Raw genomic sequence first — 12,453 nt, forward strand, 5'->3', positions numbered from 1 at the left:
TATTAATTGGGATACTACTGTAGGAAAGAGTTTTTTTATTCACTTATTTGTTTATTTATTAAATTGGCATGCCTCTCGAGAGGCCATCACTTAGGAATGGTTTTTCAATGAGACTTAACATAGTAACCTTCAGGTACTGTACTCTCCATACCACCCCAATAGAACTGCTCCCTTTTGTGGTATCTGTGTAACCAAATTTTTTGAAATGGGGGAGTGGTCTGGAAAAAAGTGCATGTGGTTTTTTGGAAAGGACCTAGGGAACATCCCTCACTATGAATCTGTTTGCAGCCACTGATGTATAACAAGGCCCAATATCTTTCCCAGAAAAAGATTCTGGACTCTGTGAAGCCATGCACAACATGTGTGATGGACTGGCCTCACGAGGGCCGGAGTTTTGAAAGAACCATGTGAGGCACGAGAACAGTGGGACCTCCTTTAAGAGAAAAAGGAGCCTGATCCAGCAGGTCAGACCCAGAAACAGAGCACGCGCTTCAGAGGGGTGTTGACTTTAGATCACTGCGGTAGAAGTTACCCCCACAGAGACCTCTGCCAGTAGGTATGGCCCTTGGTAAAAGTGGCATAGTGTATTATTTAAAATAACTGTGAGACTAAATGTTCTAATACTTCGGGTCCATACAACCTTGTTGTGGAACCCTGTACTGCTGTACCTGAGTGTGCCCAGGGGGAGTATTCTCTTTCTTCTCCTTCTTACATTGTAAGATCAATATTTGGACCTCCAACTTCATGAGCATCATTACAGGTCCAACTCCACCACACCAGCTAGCTGCCTGGCTCTAGCTCAGTGACACTAGATGTAGCTGTAGGTATTGTTGAGTTCTGTCCACTAGCCCTGGACAGCCATGGGCACAGGAGCAGTTTCAGTTCTGTGTGATAGAAACCATCGGCCTCTGAGGCTGTGGAACCCTAGTTCATCTTACCAGATTAGAAAATGGTGACCATGACTGACTCATGGGCACATATAAGATCCCTGATAATTCTAGCAAATTTCCGGAAACATGGGCATTGTTAAAAATCAGACTTCTTAGCCCTGACCAGTTTGGCTCGGTGGATAGAGCGTCGGCCTGCGGACTGAAGGGTCCCAGGTTCGATTCCAGTCAAGGGCATGTACCTTGGTTGTGGGCATATTCCCAGTAGGGGGTGTGCAGGAGGCAGCTGATTGATGTTTCTAACTCTCTATCCCTCTCTCTTCCTCTCTGTAAAAAAATCAATAAAATATATTTTTAAAAAAATTAGACTTCTTAATACAGTTGAGCAAGTGGAAGTGAGATACTATTGACAGTTAGATATATATATCAACGGGGATTCATTTGTACCCATTGTCTTAAAATAGTGAAACACTAGGATTCTAGACTTAAAACGTAATTTGCCTTAGCCTACTTGGTTTCCAGAACACACACACGAGCTATCTCCAACCTGTAAAACAAGAAGTTCTTCATGAAACATTACCTGCTAGTTGCAAGTGAATTATAACAATTGCCTCTACCTTATTCAGATATTTTTCTTCCATATAACTCTGTACTAATCCAAGATCCATATGCTCAGCTTTTAAAACGTTACAAGTAACCCAGAGGCAATATGGCTACTGTGTTGCTGAGTGTCCATCTACTAGAAAAATATTCCATGAAGGGAAGCATGGACTGTCATGACTGCAAGCCTTAGACCCATCGGCCTTTGACTTCCAGGAGCTTGGAAAATGCAAGAGGCAAAGTGAGTCTGGGGGAACAAGTTCCAGAGGAACTCAGGATTTGCCATTTATGTGTGTGTGGGTTTCTCCCGTTTGTTCTTCCAGCTCCCCTCCCTGCCCTTCTGCATTACTTTGTGACTCAGTGGCTACATCAGTGATCTCCCTCCCGCTCTGGCTTCTGGTGACGTTCAGCCAATGGAGAGCATCGGCAGGAGAAGGAGGTGGGAGGAGAGGTCAAGTTGTTCAGTCTGCTGGTTCACCTCTCCGCTGGGAGGCAGTGGTCTGGCTGTGTCCTTGGTTGAAGGTCACAGTTCTTGCTGGTGATTCTTCCCGTTCAGATCTCTCAGCTGGGGTTCTGGAAACTTTTCCCTACCCTTGGCCCTTCAGGCTTAGGCTCCAGCTGCTGTGAGCCTGAGAAGGAGACACAGACCAAGAGCTTTCTAGAAAGAAGAGTATCAGCAGAAGCTGGCAAGGATGTGCAGTCACAGGTAGTTTCTCAGAGTTCATAGAGATTGCCAGCCAAATCCCAGGACGGGGGAGCTGCATGCCATTGGTTCAAGGACTCCTGTTCAGAGGGAAGGACCAGAAACTGAGGCCATGCTGGGTGCCTCTGGTGGGACTGGCTTGATGAAGGAAACACCCGGGGTCTGTTCTCTCTTCTTCCAGAGGTAGAGAAGGAACAGGTAACGCCAGCAGGCATTTTTTGCTACTTCTTATGGTGAAGTATTACAAATTACAACACTACTGATATTTTTCACCTATCAGATGAACAGACATCGAAAGTTTTGATAAAACTGTGTGTGTTGGTGAGAGCTGGTCCAACAGAGCCTCACTCATTGCTGGCCACAGTGTTATTTCTTTGTTACGTGAAACACACACACACACACACACACACACACACACACACACACACACACACACCCCTCCCAAATGTAGTTCGTTAACATTTGCAAAAACGGGTAAAAAGAATAGTTGCTCATTTTTACTTATTACAGGAGGGCAATTAGTGGCTGGAGGACAGGAGGTTTACCACTGCATACCCTCTTGAGCCATGAGACCATAGGCATTCATTTTTTTAAACTGTAAGACGTCAATTCAAAAAAGCAAAAGAAGGAGGAGGAGCGGCAGCCGCGACTGTGGCTAAAGACAGAGGACTGCTCCATGAGCAAGGTGAGCAGCAGTGGCTCCCACCACTGCAGGAACAGGGTGTTGGCTCTCTGCTGTTAAGCACACATCCCATGTGGCCACCGCAGCGGTGGCTGGGACAGCAAGGCCTGGCCAGTCCCCAGGAATCAACGACAACACTTCCAGGCAGGCCCGGCACCAGGTGCTGTAAGCATGGGGGCCATGTGTCCCGACCTAGAGGAAATTAGTAAAAATTGAGTGCATTTCACCCATCATGGGAAGGAACAAGCCTGTTCTGATTGATTATGTGGAAACAGCAGACACTCTGGAAGTGGTGAGTTCCAAAGCCACAGCGCACCTGAGCGGGCAAATTTTTGGGAGCAAGGTTTTCCAAGTGTGGCTCCCTCTCCCATGTTTAACCTACCCTCCGCTGAGGTGGGGTGAAGAAGCACGTGCAGGAAGGAGACCTCGGCATAACCCAGATCATGCTGGAAGCATCTCACTTCTTGAATGCTCTCAAGGAATTGGTATGGTGTTTTGCAATGGCACTGAGCTTCATGGGAAGGAATGGATGGGCGGTGACAATCCCTTTCCTCCCAGACACTTGAGTTACTAATCATTTTCCTGTCTCAACCTGTTTTGATATTAGGATTTCTGTTCCTTCGGTGGTTAAGTTCTTCAGAGAGCCAAGTGGGGCTGTGCTTAGGTTTTCTTAAGCCTGAGGCCAAGGCACCCTGGGTGGTCTCTAGCGTCTCCCAGAGCTGAGGCTCATTGAGAGCCTGGGCAAGGACGGGCTTGTTCCTCTATTTGCATGGCCTGTCTTACCCCATCTCCCACCTCTTGGGCAACAAGTGCTTTGCGCTATTTCTTGTGGCCACTTTACTCTCTTGCTTGTTATACCTGTCTGTTCTTAATAAGAAATATATTGCTGTCATTGGTATAACATGGGACAACAGAGACACACTCATTGTTTACCTAAAGGAGAGATTCATGAGAGTCAAAAACATTTAAAAAATATTTTTCTAACTTAGAAAGTGTAAAAGATAAAATTTTTTGAGAGGTCAGCTGTGTTATATCTCATACAAGTATTTCAAAAGTTTAATGGGAGCAATTGTCCATTGTTCACAGGGAAACACAAAGTACTTGGAACAATGAGAAGCTTTTAAGCACCCTTCTCATTATCTTGTTTTCTAACTTCGACGTTGCAGTGTTATTAGAAACATTGTGCCCACAGTGAAAGTCTTTTCATTTGAAAAAATAAAAACTGGTGTATATTTTGCCGTCTTTGGCTACAATAAAAACATCATTTACTGATAGCATCCCTGGCCTCCCTCAGTCTCTCCATTATATGAAATCGGCAGGAGGAACCAATTAATGTTTGGAAACAGAGAGGTATACCATCTCCAGCATCACATGAAAGAAAATATTTAGTTTGGACTTTCCATTATTCATCTATTTACTGAACACCTATCCTGTAGGGACCATGTTAGATACTGTGAATCAAAGATGAAAAAAGTTAATAATGTGCAAAGATGTAAATGATGAACCAATTATTTATTTCTCCTTTAGGTTCTGTGCATTTCAGTGGAGTTAGTTTTTGCTTTTGGCCTCTGAAAGTTCTCATATATTTATTTCAAATATTTAGAGTGCTAAGATCGAATTCAGAAACAACCAGTAAACAACTCATCTCATCCTTTAGTGTTCTTAACAGCAAAATGGAGCAAGAAAACTTTTTCTCACTTCTCCTGCACACAGATTTATTATAATTAAGGCAAGAATCTGATTAATGAAGTCCCTCCCAGTTCTCATAGCCTTGATGTCATTATTTGAGCTACTACATTGGCTTGAAACAAGATGTCTATATTTTGTTTAGTTAAATGATTCAATAAATTCCATTGATGACTTAAGCCAGTTTGAGTTGGGTTTTCTAAGTGTGTGTGTGTGTGTGTGTGTGTGTGTGTGTGTGTGTGAATGAGCACACTTACGGCAATTCAGGAGAATTTAATACAGGTGTGGGTGGGGTTAATGGAAGCCAACAAAAACTAGCAATAGCAGGGAACCTTCCCATTGCTAGGCCTGAAATGACAAGGGAAGAGGCTGGCTTCCCAGAATCCAGAGTTTGGGAAGAGCCATAGCTGTAGCTGCTGGAGAGGGCTGCCTGTCAGGAGTTATGGCCTTCGTGAGGAAAGCAGCCTTGCAGGGAAGGGGCCTAAGAAATAAATACTCTGACCTCTCTTTTCTCCTATTCCCTCTTTCTCTTCTATTGGTATTGCCTATGGGCCAAACCCAAGTGGAAGCTGGAGTGAATAAAGGCCATTTGATGAAGTCTAATCAACCCCACCTCTTGGGGCACTGAGCATGGTGGAGAGGGATGGACAGAGAATCTGGAAGAGCCCTGGAAAACCTTCATCATCTTATGATTCTAGTATTTTTTACAAGGTATTTTGGGATTCTAGAGAACAGTTAATCAAAAGAAATTACTATTATGATAATCACATCAGGTAATTTAATCCCATTTCTTGACCATCTGTTGTTGTTGGTCCTTTGAAATAATGCAGGAATTTAGAAGTCATAGATGCTGCTCTCAAGGGGCTCTTAACCAAAAGGGTGAGATGAGTTATTACAAATGAAAAACAAAATGAAGGGTCTATACAGACATAAAAATTCAGGCTTCAGGCATGAGCTGGTCAGTGTATCCAGCCCTCCTAGCCACAGGGATTGAGCACAGAAGCCAAAGAAACCATGAGACTGAGTGACTCCCAGGATGTTGTGTCTATTAGAAGAGACATATACTCTTCCTTCTACCTCAGGATTTGAGAGTGTTGGGTCTGGACAGCTGCAGGCCTTTGACTAGCAGGAGAGGAGGCCCTGAGCTGCTCAGAGCCACTTTCATGGAACCTAAAGATAAAATCAACGGAGAAACTGGATCCTTGGTGGCATCATTTGAACCACTAGAAAAGCCTTACCTGAAGCCAGACAGCTAGACTTTTTGTTTAAAAAATTTCATTTCTAGTTTAAGCCAGTTTGAATTGGGATTCCTGTAATTTACATCATAGAGCAGGGGTCCTCAAACTTTTTAAACAGGGGGCCAGTTCACTGTCCCTCAGACCGTTGGAGGACCGGACTACAGTTTAAAAAAAAACTGTGAACAAATTCCTATGCACACTGCACATATCTTATTTTGAAGTAAAAAACCAAAACGGGAACGAATAAAATATTTGTATTTGCATGTGGCCTGCGGGCTGTAGTTTGAGGACCCCTGTCATAGAGCATCCTAATTGATACACCATATTAAAGCAAGGTAATTAAAACAAAGTATTATTTTTAAATAAAATATTTTAATGTTCACAAAAAAGTTTGGATTATCCTTTTTTTTTTTAAAAAAAGATTCTCACCCTAGGATATTTTCCCATTTATTTTTTAGAGAAAGGAAAGACAGAGAGAAATATTGATGTGAGAGAAACACATTGATTGGTTGCCTCCTGCATGCGCCTTGTCCAGGGCCTGGGCCAGGGAGGAGCCTGCAACCGAGGTACGTGCTCTTGACCAGAATCAAACCCGGGACCCTTCCATCTATAGGCTAAACTGGCTCGGGCAATGGCTATATTTTAATCTTAAATTTTAAAATAAAACCCTGACTTTTGAATTAACAAATAGTAATCATAGGAAGTAACCCAATCTGATCATTCATTTTGAAAAGATCTCTGTAAGGGAAGCAGTACTTAGAATCTATTTTGTGGATGTCATTTGCCTAAATGGTTGGTGAGTGTAGACAAAGGCTAGTGAATTATGATTTTTTTTAATGCTTCTGGTATGGGAACAATCACCAGGCCTGAAATACAGACTTTTTTTCATATCCTACCATGAATAAAAAATGTTGCTTTTCATAGATTTCTCTTTGAAGTTGCTGATATCCCTCTCATGTACAACCTATGCAATCAGATACCTGATTCTTTCTGATTCCTGTGCTGTGAATCTTTACTTATTTGTTTGCTCAGTTAAATGAGTGGTTTTAGGGGCAAACCATTGGTGTTAATACAAAGTACATAGAGCCAAGAAAATAATTTAGGAAAAGCCGAGTGTTAAAGGATTCTAAACCCACTGTAATAATAATCTCATACGACAATAAGCTACCTGTTTATCACTTATTTCATTAAAAAAACCACACACACCAGAAAACAAAAAATAACAATCTAACATAGACAAAATTTCTTTCTGCTATTTTGAATGAAGTTATTTCTATTTATTCAGTGTCTGGAAATCTAAATGTGTGTCTGAAAAGAAAATGTTGTCATAGTAGAAGTATGTAATGAAGTCTTGAAAATATCGGGGGACAGCTTTCAACTATTATTAATCAAATTGTACCAATGCTTTTTGTACTTGAAATTTCTGCCTTTTAAGTAAAAGAAAACTGCAGCAGAGTTCTCTTATCAAAGCAAAGCACCGTGCTGTGTTAGACATAACTCTGGTAAATATTGTGCTGCCTTCACAGAACTGGTTGGATTGGTTATTCAAATGCAAAACAACAGGTTGACAGTTTAGCAAATCATCTGCCAGCTCATATTGAAAGCACGGAAATTTCTAGTTTCCACAGAATTCTTTGCAGTGTCAGAGAGCATTTTTAGTCTATTATGTCATATACATCCTAACTTTGCCTTATAGATACTGCATAATGAGCCTTGTTAAATTCATTAAATGTCTCTATGACTGTATCAATGAAGATGTAGAAATGCTTAAAACAGAATTTATGGACCCAGATGAGTCAGAGAGAAGAAGCAGAATGGATTGCAGACACAGAAGAAAGGCTATTTCAATTTCACATGTAAATACAGCTCATCAATTGTGCATCCTAGTGTATATGTGTATCTGAAGAGGCATGTGCCCTTGAGCAAAGGGGAGACTATCACCAGTTTTCCCAGGAGTCATTTGTGTATTTTCCCAGGACCTTGGGGCAATGAATGGCAGACTGGGTGAGATAGCCACTATAGAAGAGTCAAACAGTTTAGAGGAAAGAATGGATGGCTTACTACTACAGGAAGTGCTTAGGAAGTGAGGAAGTATGAATTTAGAGTGGCTAAGTTGGTGGCCGAAGGAATTCAGAGTCAAGAGTCAGAACAAAGGAGATAGATATACCCACTGTCAAGCTGGTCCCTAGAACAGGGAGAAACACCCCTCCACAGAGTGAGGTGGGTGAGACTTCTGAGGCATGAAAGAGTCTCACAGTGGGTAAAACTCTTTGAGTTTGCTTATATGGAAAAGGCAGAGTGAGAACTCAGAGCCCTAATTTAGGAGACCTGTGAGATGATTTCAACAAGAGGAAATGGTTGGGAAAGAGGAGGGGCCATGAACAAAGGTGGATGACCATCTGCCAGTGTGACTAGAAGGAGTGAATCCGAAGCACAGTTTGTGGTGTACCTTCTCCTGCGGTGGTGGGATGTCCTACTGCTGGTGGGGAGTGGGTCTAAGCTGGCATTCGGACATCATCTGAGGGCTCCCAGACTGCGAGAGGGTGCAGGCTGGGCTTAGGTACCCCCCCACCCTCCCACCCCCCCACCCTGCTGAGTGCAGGAATTTCATGCACCAGGCCTCTAGTAATAATAATAAAAAGCTTTCCTCTTTTCCTATGAGTCAAAGTAGAGGGTCTGGTCAAGAATGGACTACATGAGTGAGGGGTGAGTCAGTGTTGTTTTTTCCTTTGGTGGCTGGGAAATTAGCTTTAAAAAATAGGTGCCGAGGCTATTGGGTCACAATATTCCTAGCTCTATTGCTTATGCACCTGATAACCTTAAGAAATGAGGTAATATCTCCTCACTCCTCCACACTCCATCTCCACCCCTGGACAGAGAGCATGCTTGTTTACTGCTTGCTATAAAATTAGTGGGTTCCCCAAGCTCAGTGTTCCTCAGCTGTGAAGCAATCCACTGCATGGGCAGGCAATCCACTGCATGTGTCATCTGTGTTACCCCCATAACACTTGAGGACAAAAGGAAATATGCTGACATTCATGATGTCTATTGTGTCATGTGTAATAAAGTCCTTTGTCTCCGACCCAAGAGTCTTGAGTATTCTACCAATCTCCAAAAAATGATAAGTGGTAAATTTATTATGTTGTTGGTAAGGTAATCCCAGATACAGCATATATTATTTTATCTGTACATATTTTAGTATACATTTTAAGAGATAAGAACTCTTTTAAAAAAACTTAGGTAAGCCCTAACCGGTTTGGCTCAGTGGATAGAGCATCGGTCTGCAGACTCAGGGGTCCCAGGTTCGATCCCGGTCAAGGGCATGTACCTTGGTTGTGGGCACATCCCCAGTGGGGAGTGTGCAGGAGGCAGCTGATCAATGTTTCTCTCTCATTGATGTTTCTAACTCTCTATTCTCCTCCCTTCCTCTCTGTAAAGAATCAATAAAATATATATTTTTAAAAAAACTTAGGTAAGATGAATAAGTTCTGGAGAATTACTGTACAACATTGTTCCTACAGTTAACACTATTTTATTGTGCACTTAAAATTGTTAAGAGGAAAAATTTCATGTTAAAGTTCTTACCAAAAGAAAAAAAATTCTTCAAAATACTAATATCACATTTTAAAAAATACAATAATTCTTTAATAGAATTGAATATTTCTAATTGTGTTCAAATTTCTCCAATTGTTTTATTTTTTACAGTATACTCAATAGGCATCCAAATATTTATATTGGGTGACTTGAATCTTTAAAATGTTTTATTGTAGTAAATATCTATATCTACATATATATATATATATAAAACTAGAGGCCTGGTGCATGAAATTCGTGCATGGGAGGGGGTCCTTCAGCCCAGCCTGCACCCTCTCCAATCCAGGACCCCTCGGGGGATGTCCGACTTGCCTCTCTCAATCCGGGACTGCTGGCTCCTAACTGCTCGTCTGCCTGCCTGCCTGATTGCCCCTAAACCCTCTGACTGCCTGCCTGATCACCCCTAATCACTTCTGCCTGCCTGATTGCCCCTAACCACCTCTGCCTGCCTGATCGCCCCTAACTGCCTCTGCCTTGCCCCACACCTGGGACCCAGGATTCCCTCCTCTGGCTGGTCACAAGCACCTGGGACCTGGGCTTCCCTCCCTCTGGCCAGCCGCATACACCCAGGACCCGGGCTGGCTTTGCCCGGGCTGGCTGCAGCCACAGGTGACCATGGGCGGGATGCTTCACCCGGGCTGCAGCCACAGGCACCCAAGACTGCGGGGCAGGTGGCTTGTCCCTCTCCCAGGCCACAGCCTGGCTGGTCCCTATGCCTCTTTCTCGAGAGCTCATTTTTGCCTGGCTGGTCCCCATTCCTCTCTCCCCCGTGTTGAGTGTCTGAACATTTACGGCATGATGGCATGAGGGCATGAGGGCATGAGGGCGTGATGGCATGAGGGCGTGACGACCATTGGCATATTAACTCTTTATTATATAGTATTTGTGATTTTAACAATTATCAAGTGTATAATTCAGCGGCATTAATTACATTGGCAATGTTGTGCATCCATTATCGCTCCTATTTCCAAAACTTTTACCTCTGGGTGATTTGAATCTTTAGTATATCTTTTAATCTACTGGTTATCCTTTTCCCTCTCTTTGTTTTTCCTTGCAATGTATTTGTTAAAGAAAATCAGGTAATTTCTGCTATTACCTGATTTTCCCAGAGTTTGGATTTTTCTATTTCGTAACTGTTTCATCAGGAGGCATATGATGTCTGGTTGTTTCTCTTTTTGTGATGTCAGCAACCATTTATGATCATTGTCGATCCTGTATTTTTTAAAGGTGTAAAATGGTGATATTTGAATTCGATTACTCCTTTTTAATAGCTCTAATACTTCCATAGAGGAAATAGGCATAATGGTCCACACACACACACACACACACACACACACACACACACACACGCTTATTCAATCTGTCTAAACAGAATATTTTATAAGTCAGAAGACCCTATTTAGCAAACACAGTTTTATTGTGTTTGGTTTTCAAACATGAGAGAGATTTTTGTTGTTGTTGGCATTGCTGTTGTTTAATTCTCAAAGGGGCACAGAGGTTGCTCAGGACTAAAGTAGCATTTGTGGAAGAGTTAATGACCACTTCCATAGGAGTGAAATTTTCACCCTCCAAAATCATTTCTGTTACTAAGGTGGGTCTTTTGTCAAAAGACATCTTACAGTCATTAACCTGGGAAGAAAGCAATCTTAGTGTGACAAGCCATCTCAATCCCCCTTTCTTCCAAAGAAGAGTGCTGAGAGCTGGGGAGAGCCTCCTTTGCATGTGTCCCTGGTCCTTTTTTATGCACGACCTAAAATTAATCACAGTGCTTTTTTTGGTGATGGTACATGCCAGGATGGCATATCAGAATATTTTCTTAGAGCAACAAGGAGACACATCTGTTCAAGTGAATCAGTTACCAGCTCAATTGACTCATTTAGCAGGAATAAGAAATTCAAAAGCCATCATATGGACTGAACCACATGACTTCTTTGCCTCTAAAAATACTAATTAGCTTCTCTTTTTATCCACACCATAGCATCTGTTCTTACATTTGGTATACAGCAGTTTTTTGTGAAACTTCTGTATGCTGGGAATTATAGCAGTTGAAAGGTCATGTGACAAAACTTCTTAGAATTTCAAAATTTGGAGTGGTTCTCTGTGTGTGTGTGTGTGTGTGCGCGCGCGTGTGCACGTGTCTGCACGTGTGTGCATGTGTCTCCAGAGAGAGTAAACAAGCAAGTCATATGCATATTTGATAGTATAATATAATGTTACATTGGGAAAAACCTGCTTTTTTATATTAAAAATAAAGGAAAGGAAAGCTCACCTAAATTAGATTGATTTGTAGCAGAATGACTTCAAGAACCCACTCTCCAAATCAGAGAAAAAAACTCACACTGCGAAAGCCTGATTTCTTCCAATGTGGATAGCATGTTATATATGTTTATCGGTGCAATTTGTTTGTTTTAGTTATCTATTGCTATGAAACAAATTACTCCAAAACTTGGTTGAAAACAACACAGATTTATTATCTCACAGTTTCTATGTGTCAGGAATCCGGGAGCAGCTAAGCTGGGGGCCTCTGGCTCAGGGATGCCATTCAAGCTGTGAGCAGGAGCTGTATAGTCATCCCGAAGTTTGATTCTGGGAGGAGCCACCTTCAAGTTCCCTCCTGTGGCTGTTGGCAGCCCTCCAAGATCCATTTCGGAGTTCAATCACATGGGGCTCTCTATGGGGCTGCCTAGCGGCTACTTCAAGAGAAAGTGTTCCAGAGAGTGGGAGGGAGCACCCCAGACAGAACCCCCCAGAGTGACATCCCATCATGCCTTTCATATTCCATTCATTAGAAAAGAGTCAAGTCCAGCCCACTCAAAAGAGGAGGGGATTGCATAAGGACATGAATCTCAGAAAGCAGAGATCACTGGGGGCCATCTTAAAGGCTGCTTACTACAGATTCTTTATTTTAAATGTAAATTTTAAAAATAGAAAACACACTGCCATAGTTAGAAATTCAAAATGTGTAAGAGGGTAAGTAGTGCCCTACCCAGTTTGGCTCAGTGGATAGAGCGTCGGCCTGCAGACTGAAGGGTCCCAGGTTCGATTCTGGTCAAGGGCATGTAC

The sequence above is a fragment of the Myotis myotis genome, unplaced genomic scaffold (assembly GCF_014108235.1).
Source record: "Myotis myotis isolate mMyoMyo1 unplaced genomic scaffold, mMyoMyo1.p scaffold_m19_p_2, whole genome shotgun sequence".
Taxonomy (NCBI): domain Eukaryota; kingdom Metazoa; phylum Chordata; class Mammalia; order Chiroptera; family Vespertilionidae; genus Myotis; species Myotis myotis.